General features: G+C 40.6%; 1 long non-coding RNA gene and 1 pseudogene across 2 annotated transcripts in view; both read left to right on the forward strand.

Moving 5' to 3' along the window:
• The window catches only part of LOC144192956 (uncharacterized), a 5,431-nt gene extending 1,142 nt beyond the window's left edge, over positions 1-4,289 (forward strand). For both annotated transcript variants that reach the window (XR_013325510.1, XR_013325511.1), the window contains exons 2-4: positions 839-1,042; positions 3,405-3,610; positions 3,696-4,289. This is a non-coding gene — a long non-coding RNA (uncharacterized LOC144192956). The remainder of the gene's footprint in view (positions 1-838; positions 1,043-3,404; positions 3,611-3,695) is intronic.
• A 1,169-nt stretch (positions 4,290-5,458) lies between these two features.
• LOC144192957 (ribosyldihydronicotinamide dehydrogenase [quinone]-like) lies at positions 5,459-7,425 on the forward strand (annotated as a pseudogene).
• The last annotated feature ends 3,892 nt before the right edge of the window (positions 7,426-11,317 follow it).

The raw sequence follows: 11,317 nt of genomic DNA on the forward strand, positions 1-11,317 counted from the left end.
AGGAACTCACAGACGAAATGATGTCTCAACTACACTTAGACATATCTAAGACTGTCTGTATGTACTTCTCAAAAAGAGTGACAAAAAACAGTGACCCCCAACGTTTTTGTCAAAGGAAAAAAAATCAATGTAGTCCAAATATAAATACCTAGGAATCACTCTTGACTCTCAACTTGTCCATAAACGACAGATTAAAAAAAATGCCTGCAAAACAACACTAAAGCCAATTGAAACCATTCATAAGCAAACTTTGAAAGTATTGGACAGAAAGCCAAAAACACACCACCACTGTCAGATATTTAAAGACAAAAACACAAAATGTCTGAACTGGAACAATGCTGTTAAATATGCAGCTGTAACCTTAGTTTAAAAAATCTTCCAGCCGAAAGCTCCTCCTCCACTGCGAGATTGTACAAATAAAATCCAACTTCCTTGTGATAACGACCCTAATAATGAGCTTTGATTAATACCGTATCGCAGAAATACCACTAGTGATTAATTTTCCTAAGATTTTCCCTTCAAAGTAACACATTTGTAGTCCCTATTAAATCAATGAATATGGAGGTTAATTTTTTTAAGGGTGCAGCTTATACCAAAGTAAATATAGTAATTAAATGTCTTCCATTTCAGGTTCATTAGAAACAGGGACATAATCAAGCATTCTTCAATTGCGGGCAAAGCTTCTACTGTTCCAGAAAATGTTTGATAAATGATAGTGATGTATGCAAACGGATGACCACCCGCTTCTGGCCCAGAGACAGCTGGGATAGGCTTCTGCACCCCCTTATGAGATGAGATGAGAAGTTGACCTTTACAATTGTGTACACTGTCATTTTAGATACAAACTCCCGATTGTGAGCAGCCAAGTTGCAAGACGAGTCTTTGAAACTGCAACAAAGGGTTTATCGCATTCAGAGAAATCGTTGGTAGCGGACTATTTAACACACTCCACAGCCACGGCGGAAAAACACTATAGGATGAAACAGGCCACTCATCTGATGAGAGGAATGGAGATTCTCATCGATTTGGGTGCTCCAACACAGTAAGCCTATTCTATGTTATTAGTGTGTTACAATTAGAACTGGGTGATATGACAAAAATTGTTACCACGATAAAAAAAATATATCAGTAAATATCGATATCATCTTTTTTATTTCAAATTTAAAACTTCAAACTTCTGCAAATAAATAAATTACTTTCCTCCTTATTCAATTAAGAAATATTGAATTTTGATGTATTTACTAAGGGCGAGTCTGTTAAAGAACAGAAATTTGCAAATATGTAACATTGTATCTGAAGGGCTAATTTAGTCACATGTGCAGGTAGAAGGTAAACAATGACACGGTGGGGCAAATAAGTATTTAGTCAACCACCAATTGTGCAAATTATCCTACTTGAAAATATTAGAGAGGCATGTAATTGTCAACCATGAGAGACAGAATGTGGGGAAAAAAACTGAAAACCACATTGTTTGATTTTTAAAGAATTTATTTGCAAATCATGATGAAAAATAAGTATTGGGTCAATACCAGAAGTTCATCTCAATACTTTGTTAGGCCAAACGTTTTCTGTTACTCTTCATAAGCTTTTTACACACGATAGCTGGTTTTATGACCCATTCCTCGGTGCAGATCTCCTCTAGAGCAGTGATGTTTTGAGGCTGTTGTTGGACTTTCCAAACTCCCTCCACAGATTTTCAATGGGGTTGAGATCTGGAGACTGGCTAGGCCACTCCAGGACGTTGAAATGCTTCTTACGAAGCAACTCCTTTGTTGCCCTGGCTGTGTTTTTGGAATCACTGTCATGCTGAAAGACCCAGCCACGTCCCATCTTCCATGTCTTTGCTGATGGAAGGAGATTTTCACTCAAAATCTCTTGATACATCGCCCCCTTCATTCTTTCCTTTACACAGATCAGTCTCCCCGGTCCCTTTGCAGAAAAATAGCCCAAAAGCATGATGTTTCTACCCCCATGCTTCACAGTGGGTATGATGTTCTTTGGATGCAATTCAGTATTCTCCAGCAATAGTGTGTAAATTAGTATAAATTCGAGAATCGGTTTCTCTACCAAAAAGTTCTCCTTTGGTTCCATCTGACCATAACACATTCTCCCAGTCCTCTTCTGGATCATCCAAATGCTCTCTAGCGAACCGCAGACTGGCCTGGATGTGTACTGGCTTCAGCAGGTGGACACGTCTGGCAATGCAGGATTTGAGTCAGTGGCGGCACATTGTGTTACTGATAGTAGCCTTTGTTACTGAGTGGTCCCAGCTCTCTGTGGGTCGCCCCATGTGGTTCTGGGATTTTTGCTCACCGTTCTTGTTATCATTTTGACGCCACTGGGTGAGAACATTGCCCAAATCGAGGGAGATTATCAGTGGTCTTGTATGTCTTCCATTTTCTAATAATTGCTCCCAGTTGGTTTCCTGGTGAAAGTCTACAATTTAGTCTCTGGTGTCCTTTGACAGCTCTTTGGTCTTGGCCATAGTGGAGTTTGGAGTGTGCGAGACTGAGGTGGTGGACAGCGATACCCATAATGAGTTAAAAACAGATGGTATTAATTAATTCCGGTAACGAGTGGAGACCTCGTTAGACCTCGTTAGAAGAAGTTACACCCCTTTGGCAGCCAGAAATCTTGCTTGTATGTGACCAAATATTTATTTTCCACACTAATTAGGAAATCAATTCTTTAAAAATCAAACAATATTATTTTTTTTCTCAACATTCTCTCTCATTGTTGAGGTTTACCCATGTTGACAATTGCAGGCCTCTCTGACCCTTTCAAGTAGGCTAATTTGCACAATTGGTAGTTGACTAAATACTAATTTGCCCCACTGTACATACACACAATCTTACTTGAGTTGGGGTGAACTTAACCCATTTTTATACATGATAAAGAGTTGTAGATTTTTGCAACGTTTTCATTGACATAAAATGGGGAAACATTTTGATATCAAGTAAGAAAAATATTACAGACTGTCCTCAAATGAGTTAAGGACATTTTCAATAAGACTGCTGTGTACACAAGTATTAACGAGGCATTAAAAAGTAAGAAAACTATCTCTTATTTAATCTCAATCGCTCATTTTGGCCGTATTATTTTTCCTTTTGCATACATGCTCCGTGTTATCCTCTATTCCTAACATGTTAAAAGCATGTTTCATCTTTTCCTGAGCATTGGTCTGGAACTAGCGTTCATCTTGCAACAGCGCTCCCGATCTCGGTGGTGGCCGTGTAGTGTAATTGCAGTTTAAGATAAAAAATTTATTGTTGACCAAAAGGATTTCACGGCAATTATTGTCATAATTTTATCACCCACTTCTAGTTACAGTATGCCATTACACGGTGGTCTTCATTCCATATTAATGTGGACTGTAATCACATTGATTTTGTTTTATTTCACAGGGAAAGTCCACCCACGAGTAGTTTTGGAACCCCAGAAATTGATTTCACCACCAAATTGGACACTTTTCTCCGGGACCATCAAGTGACGGTGGGGGGGAAAGTACCAAAGTCATTAGACAGCGAGACCTACAGTGAGACAGAAAAGCGACAGCTCGATTTTCACTGGAGGAAAGAGCAGTTTAAGATGAGAATTGATGCTGCCCTTGGTGAGTGTATTATCTAACAATGTTCAAGGTTCTTAAACTTACCGTGTACAGAAATAATCTTGGTTATTTCTGTTGTCAACCACAGCGCACTTCCCCCGTCTCCTCCCTAATGAGGCCAATGTCCAAAAGTGGTTGAATCGGCAAGGCTGGAAGAATAACACCCCCACAGCAAATGAAGTGATTCAAGCTTGGAAACCCTCGGGTTCTTTTGAGGACATCCCATCTTCCGCACCTATCCCGAGACCTGTGAGGTCTCACAAGTTGAAATAGTTGAGAGTGAGAGTTGAAAGATGTTGCCAGAGAAACGGGAAGACCACTGGGTTAGGCTCCAGCAACCCCCGCAGTCCGGAAGATGAATGAATAAATTGATGCATTGTTACCAATTGACTAAGCCAAATGGGTTCATTTTGTACTAGCATGATTGGTATCTCTGTGAGTAAACCCTGAGGGTCTTATCGAGGAAACAACCCCACCCCCCCACCCCCCCGACCTTTACGACCATGGACTACTCTGATGGGGAGAAGGGCTTCTGGCTGAAGCCCGAGGTTCAGCAGAAGCAGTCTACTGAGAAGTTTGGTCTCACTATGGGCATTCACTTGGGACTGTGGCTGTGACACCCAACAACATGATGAGAGCTGGAGTTTGATGTCAAACTGAATAATAAAAACCTTTAACTTAACTTTGTGGATATTTGTACTCCTTTTCTGATTATGAATATTTTTGCAGTGTCACATTGGTCTACTATAGTAGTTTAAAAGCAATACAATGTAATACTGTTGGCCAAAAGTACATCAATGGTTTGTATGGAGCATTAGCTTATTCATTATTTGTTGTGAATAAAGATCTGCTATACAGGAAGGTTGATGGAAGCTTTGATTGAAGTAATAATGTATTTTAGTTAAACAAGGCTCCATTTCAATTGGATTAGTGCCTAAATGCTGACTAAGTCAATGTTTACACCAATGGTGTCAGACTCTTACAACAGTAAATTAGAATGTACAGCACACATTAGAAAGTATGTGTCAGGTTTTTTTTACATATTTTTTTTACATAGAGCGCATAATAGAATTCAAATGTGATAAGAACGTTCCATTGTCTGGCTGTTGTTTGTTTGTTTGTTTGTTTTGCACTACAAGCGCCTGAGGATTGCCCTCAGATAGCGCTAGAGCTGCCACTGGAACGCGGATTATTTCATCCGGGGGGTAGTCGGAGGTGGGGGCAGTCAAATGTCTCCGGCTGGATGAAAAACGTAGGGTGCCACGGTCCTTGTTGGCAGCTCTGAGTGGTATTAGTTGGAATTCGCAGGCCGCGGCGAGCGGCCTCTCAGGAGACACCACGTGAAGGTTTCCAACTTTGTCTCCCTGGCTGTTGTGACAGCTGCTCACCACACTTTGCCAGTGATTGGACAGAAATAGATGCATCGGAGTCAAACTGTTGACAATGCTTGGGATTGGTACATGCTCGTTACTTTCTTGGGGGATTTTTCCTCAAAAAAGTGCCAATGGCACTCTGGACAAGAACTTTTTTAAACATTTTATTTTAAATATTTTATTTTCAGAGAGGCTTAGCAAAATGATGTCACATGAAATGTACTCAGCATGTATTTTAGGTTGAACATATATATGTGTTTGAGTAAATATACACATGTCAATCTAGTACCTGTTTTTTAGTCATGCTATTTGGCTCTTATCTGATTGACTGTTGCTATAATTGGTGCGTCCCTGCACCTTGGAGACTTGGAGAGAAGATACCTCTTCGAGAATAAAAAGACATCATTTTTTGGGGTTCAGTGGCACGGCAGTTCTATGTCCCTCACCCTCTTTGTACTGGCAGCTGACTTTGGGGAAAATGGGTAATTGTGTACAGTGTAACTGTTGGTTACCTTGAGATGTTTTAATTTCCTTCCTATTTTTCCTAGCTTTGGCAAGAAATAAGGTGCTCATCGTGTATGCCCACCAGAGCCCTGGTTCTTTCAATGCTGCTGCCAAAGACGCTGCTGTCGACATTCTGACTGCCAAAGGCTGTGACGCCAAAGTGTCTGACCTCTATGCCATGAAGTTCAAAGCTAGCGCGACTGCCTAAGACATTGAGGGTAATGTGATAACCAAGTAAAATCATGTCTTTTCAAAACCTTAAACACAATCAATTGTCCACAGGTGAGGTGTAGGATGCCCTAACACTTCCATTATGCTGAAGAGACCAAATTGGCGTGGGGGGCTGGAAAACTGACTGCTGACATTACTGAGGAGCAGCGTAAGCTAATGTGTCAGGGTGAAGTAAGCGATGTTATAAATGAGTGCAGGTGTTAAGGTTAAAAGGGACTCATGCCGCTTTTGACGCAAAAAGCGTGCGCAACGTACGTAGGTTTGACGCACGAAGCGTGCGTAAATGCGCAGCGATGACGTAATGGGTACGCGTAAAATACGCAGCGATTACCTAATGGTCATAGACCTGGGTATAGTATAAAAACGGGCTATTCAGACATTTCTCTAAGTTGGTTTGAAATACAACAAAGGACCTGTCTGATTATTTTACCCGTCTTTTAAAGGTATGTTGCTTTGTTTTGAATATCGATTGAGTGTGAGATGTGCAAGAGGCAAAAGTTAGCATGTGAGAAAGAACGTAATGCTTAGTGATGCTTGTTTACTTTTTTATGTGTGCGCGTAAATGTGCGAGTCTCGGGTATTGTTTACAGCAAGCTACCTTCGGCCGCTGGTTGTTTACTTTTTTTATGTGTGTGCGTGAATGTGCGAGTCTCGGGTGCATTGTTTACAGCTGGCTACCTTCGGCCGCCGTTATAACAGTAGCATAATAGTATGCAGTATATGACGGCCGGAACAAAAGGTAACGAGTTACAATACTCATAAGTTATAATCGTTTATGCAGCAAATACATTGCTTTGGGTTATAACGGGTTGTTAATATGTTACTATGTATATAATTGATTGTTATTGTATATTATGTTTTGTGTGAATTGCTTTGATATAACTAAAGTTGGTTTGAAATACAACAAAGGACCTGTCTGATTATTTCACCCAGCTTTTAAAGGCGAAATACTGCTACCCCGTAAATTCAGGGGTACAACACTAACAGAGGGTGACCTTATCATTTTCCAGGTAAGAAAAGGTTTTCCACAAGGTAAGTTTATTACTATAACACTGACCTTGAATGCAATTTTCAGTTCCCCATGTACTGGTTCAGTCTGCCCGCCATCCTCAAGGGTTAGATCGACCGTGTGCTAACTCTCGGCTATGCTTTCTCCGATGAGAACCGCTACGGTCAGGGTATCTTCAAGGTAAGCCTTCCAACACGTGGAAGCTGAAGGTCAGGGTGAGATTTCTAAGTCATTTTTTCAGGACAAGAAAGTTGTGCTGTCATTCACTACTGGTTCTGAGGAGTCCATGTTTAGTGCCAATGGCATCAATGGAGACATGAATGTCACACTCTGGCCACCTCAGGTGTTTCTCCATGACTTGAGTGTATTATATGAACATAAAGTGACTGACTTTTCAACAGAATGGCATCCTGAACTACTGTGGCTTCTAAGTCCTGGCACCCCAAATTTTCTGGGCTCCAGTTCACCTCTCCCATGAGGCCAGTACCACCCTTCTCCAAGCCTGGCGCACCTGCCTTGAAGGTCTACTGGAGGAGGCTCCCCTGACCTTCACACCCATAGACTACTTTGATGGGGAGAAGGGCTTCCGGCTGAAGCCCAAGGTCCAGCAGAAGCAGTCTACTGATAAGTTTGGCCTCACTCTGGGCGTTCACTTGGGACTGGCTGTGCCACCTAACAACATGATGAGGGCTGGAGTTTGAAGCCTCACTGAATAAAAAAGAATTAAAATTTACCTTTTGGATTTTTATATTTCTAATTTTGTGTATATTTTATTTAAAGTCCCTCATTTACCCACTTGAGTGCTAAAATAAGCAGGGAAGTCCACTACTCAAAAGGAAAGATATTGGCTGGGTCTTAAATGGGCTGAAGGATTGCAGCAAGCACACTTGAGATCACTTCAACTATGATACCCACTTTTTTTTTTTTTACATTTATCTTATTTTTGGATTCATACGACGAGGAGAACAAATCAACGTGTATTTTGTTTGTGTACATTTTTCAGTAAAAATGGAGGTCTTTAGAAGACAGTGCAGTGGTTGAAAAGGAATGATGCTTTGCTACCAAAAATTCCTTTTGATGAGTCTGAGGAATATCAGACTGCAGTCACTGGGGTGGAAGAGGTATATCAGACTGCAGTCACTGGGGTGGAAGAGGTATATCAGACTGCAGTCACTGGGGTGGAAGAGGAATAGGAAAACTGAGGCAATTTCTTCAAACTAATTGAATTTTTAAGAGGATGAAAAAATATTTTGGACATCTGGCATCAAGTTGTAGTCAATCCTTTAATAGTTTGTGATTTTGAGCAACTAACCATGAGGTCTATCCCAGCTGACTGACAACCATCCACCCTCACATTTATAGCTAGGGGCAAGTTAAAGTGTCTAATCAGCCCTACCATACATGTTTTTGGAATGTGGGAGGAAACCAGAGTACCCGGAGGAAATCCACAAAGGTGGACTTGACCTGCATTTGAACCGAGGACCCTGCCTTGTTCTAATACTCAATTTACTAAATTAATTCATAAAATCAATACTCAAGTATTAAGACATTGATTGCTAAGAGCAGCCAAAAGTTGCCTTCCTGTAAGTAAGAAGAGCACAATTTCTAAATAATCTAATTTTGCTTAATAATCATTTTTTTTTTATTCTCCCAAAATCACGGGATGTACTTGAACGCCTTAAAAGTGGAAGCTCCGCCCCCGCCCTGGCTAACGAGCGAGCTGACAACGGCCACGCACGTGTTTTCTGGCCATGGTGCTCACACCGTGGACGTGTGCTCGATTTCGCCGGTGTGCTTAACCATGCCCACGGCGATGGAATCCTGGCAGATCTCCGGGGCTCATCCTTGAAGCCCAGCTCTATCAATACCAGGTAGCTTGCGGGAATAAACTACGCCATATTTTCCATATCTCCCTCTTTTACCACACCTGAATCAAATGATCAACTCATCAGCAAGCTGTCCAGAAGCTTGATAGCGATCTAGATTATTCTTATCAGGTATGTTGATAGGGGAAGATGCGAAAAGAAACCGGATACGGGCTCTCGAGGACTGGAATTGGCCACCCATGTATTTTGTGATACGCTAGCTGTTAGCATGAACCTTACGCTAGCACGAAAGCTAACGCAAGCCAGAGCATGCACAAATGAGGACGGCGCAGGTAGAAGTCGAGTAAATGTATCACTGAAATCAATTTACTTTATTTTCACGACCGTGCTATTGGCGTTAATTCATTTTCGTACTCACAACGCCACGCGCTCTTTTTCCGTCCTGGAGGATTTTTTTAAACACGGAAAATACACGGAATTTGAATCATCAGTCAGTTCTCAATTCATTGTTTATATTTCAAAACTATAAGAGAGCCTGACTCCAGTTTTTTTCTAGTATGTCAATATTGGAGTTAATTTGAATAATGGCGTGTTTGTTTCAGTTCCTATTTCGACCGCGAGGGTGTAGTAGTGAGGAAATTGTGTTTCAAGATAAGTGTGGATGTTGGGGCTACTGGCCAACACTTAAATAAACTCGAACACAGGAACACACACTGAGGCAGATGGAATGAAAGTTGAAGGCCGCGTCTGCAGAGGCGGGGGAGTGGACCATCCTGAGGCCCGAGAGGGTGACTACTCTCCAAGCTCCTCGAAGCTATCTCCCTGGTTTTATTAGAGATAAGACAAGTCATAAAAATGGGAGGCGTTAATACAAATGAAGGTGGAGTGCAAAAGGTGTAGTGCACATTTTAACCAATAGGTGTAAGATAAATTCTATTATAGTAACTTTTAATACATCATAGTGAAAAGGGTGCAAGATTAAATATAAGAATACAAATATATTTCACAGTGGAATTTGCAATACTACACTTGAGTGATAATATAAACCGAAGATAAACATACTTTATATTTATTTATATGATGTTAGTCATGTCGCATTTTGGTTGTGGGTACAATTTCTGATGTTAGCCATTGTTTGTTCTTGCTCTGGAGGATTTTGTGAGGTAATTGCCAAACAAACAGACATGACATTATTGAAGATTCTATTGTTAATACTCTTATTCGCTAGAAAAATAGATGGAATCGTGATCTAAATCCCGCTTAAAAGCTCTCTTTTCGCCGAGTGAATAGACGGGGAAAAAACAAAACAATTGACACTCTGAAAGACATTCAGTTCTTTCCTTATAACTCCATGAGCTGCCCAAGACGATCGGTGACTGACCTCGAAGAGGTGAGGCTTTATTGCTATGCTTCCCCAAAATTGAAATATGTAATCATAGATTATACTATGACAAGATTCAAATCTTAATATGAGTTAGATGTCATGTTTGTGCTTATTTTTATGTCAAGTAAACCGGAAGCTCTTTGGTTTTCCAGACTTCAACTTTTGTCGAAGGAAGTCTGTGTGAGCACAAAAGGCCTCTTTTCTAAATGTCAGGTGGTTGAAACAATATTGGGACGAAAAAAGTTGTAAATCAAAACATCTCTTGGTCTCCCCACACTTCACCATGTCATTTACTGCTACTGTGTGCAAATAATCAAGTCTGTCCTCCCAATTAATGTTGCTCAAACTGAAGTTAATTTTTATAACTGGTCATTCATAACATCATACACAAGATGCTGCAGGTTATTGGGCTCATTGTTAAGGTAACTTGAACGCACACAAAAATATGACACATGATACGCCTGCTGCTAGCCGAACTTTTTTTAAAAGGTAGCTGGAGCTTGCTTGTCCTTTGTTGAAGTAATGAAGTGTATTGATATTAATTGGTGCTCAAACATTTACACTTGACCTTATGTATCCGGCAATTTCTGGATCTTGGGTCTGTTTGACTGCGTTAGCATTAGCACGGCAGGCAACCCCAATCCTTTCACGACGGGACTTTCAAACAATTGCTATATTCACTTGAACATATGATCAGGAAAAAAAATTTTGCAGGTTACTCCCAACGTTCATTGTTTTGGAAGTTTTGGATCCTGGCACTCTAATTGGACCAGAGACAGTGCCTAACCTTGCACTGACCCGGCTGGCAGATGTAGCAGTTCAATGGCTCCAGCTCTTTCAGTGTGGTGAAGTTTCCCTTTTCCACCAGGATCTTTAAGCACTCCTTGCAAAAAAGCTGAATGTGCCAAGTAAGTCAACATTTGCATCCACCCCAAAATACTTTCCGCCTCATTTTAGGAAATTCAAGTCCTCGTCATAATGAAGTCATTTGGTTTGAGTGATGTAAGGTCTGTATCTACTTTTGCTGTAATAATAGATTAAAATATCCTGAGAGAACAAAATAGGGAAACGATAAGATTAAAGTTGAAAAAAAAAATTGACGCTACATGAAGACGAATTGTTTGGTTTGGCGTTAGCGACACAAGGTCTATCCACGCAAAACTAATTTAGCCGCAATAACCGGAGATTAAAATCATATTCTGAGAGAAAAAAATATGTCCACTGACAAGATTAAGGTTGTAATGGGATTTATTTTGACCATGGGTGAAGGGGAACTTGTTTTTGCGTCAACGATTTTTGACAAAAACGTCTCGGGTGAACTTTTTTTTTTTAAACAAAAGTAGATTAGATGTTTGCATAAAGTATCGCCGAGACAAAAACTGG

Source organism: Stigmatopora nigra, unplaced genomic scaffold (genome assembly GCF_051989575.1).
Source record: "Stigmatopora nigra isolate UIUO_SnigA unplaced genomic scaffold, RoL_Snig_1.1 HiC_scaffold_37, whole genome shotgun sequence".
NCBI classification, from domain to species: domain Eukaryota; kingdom Metazoa; phylum Chordata; class Actinopteri; order Syngnathiformes; family Syngnathidae; genus Stigmatopora; species Stigmatopora nigra.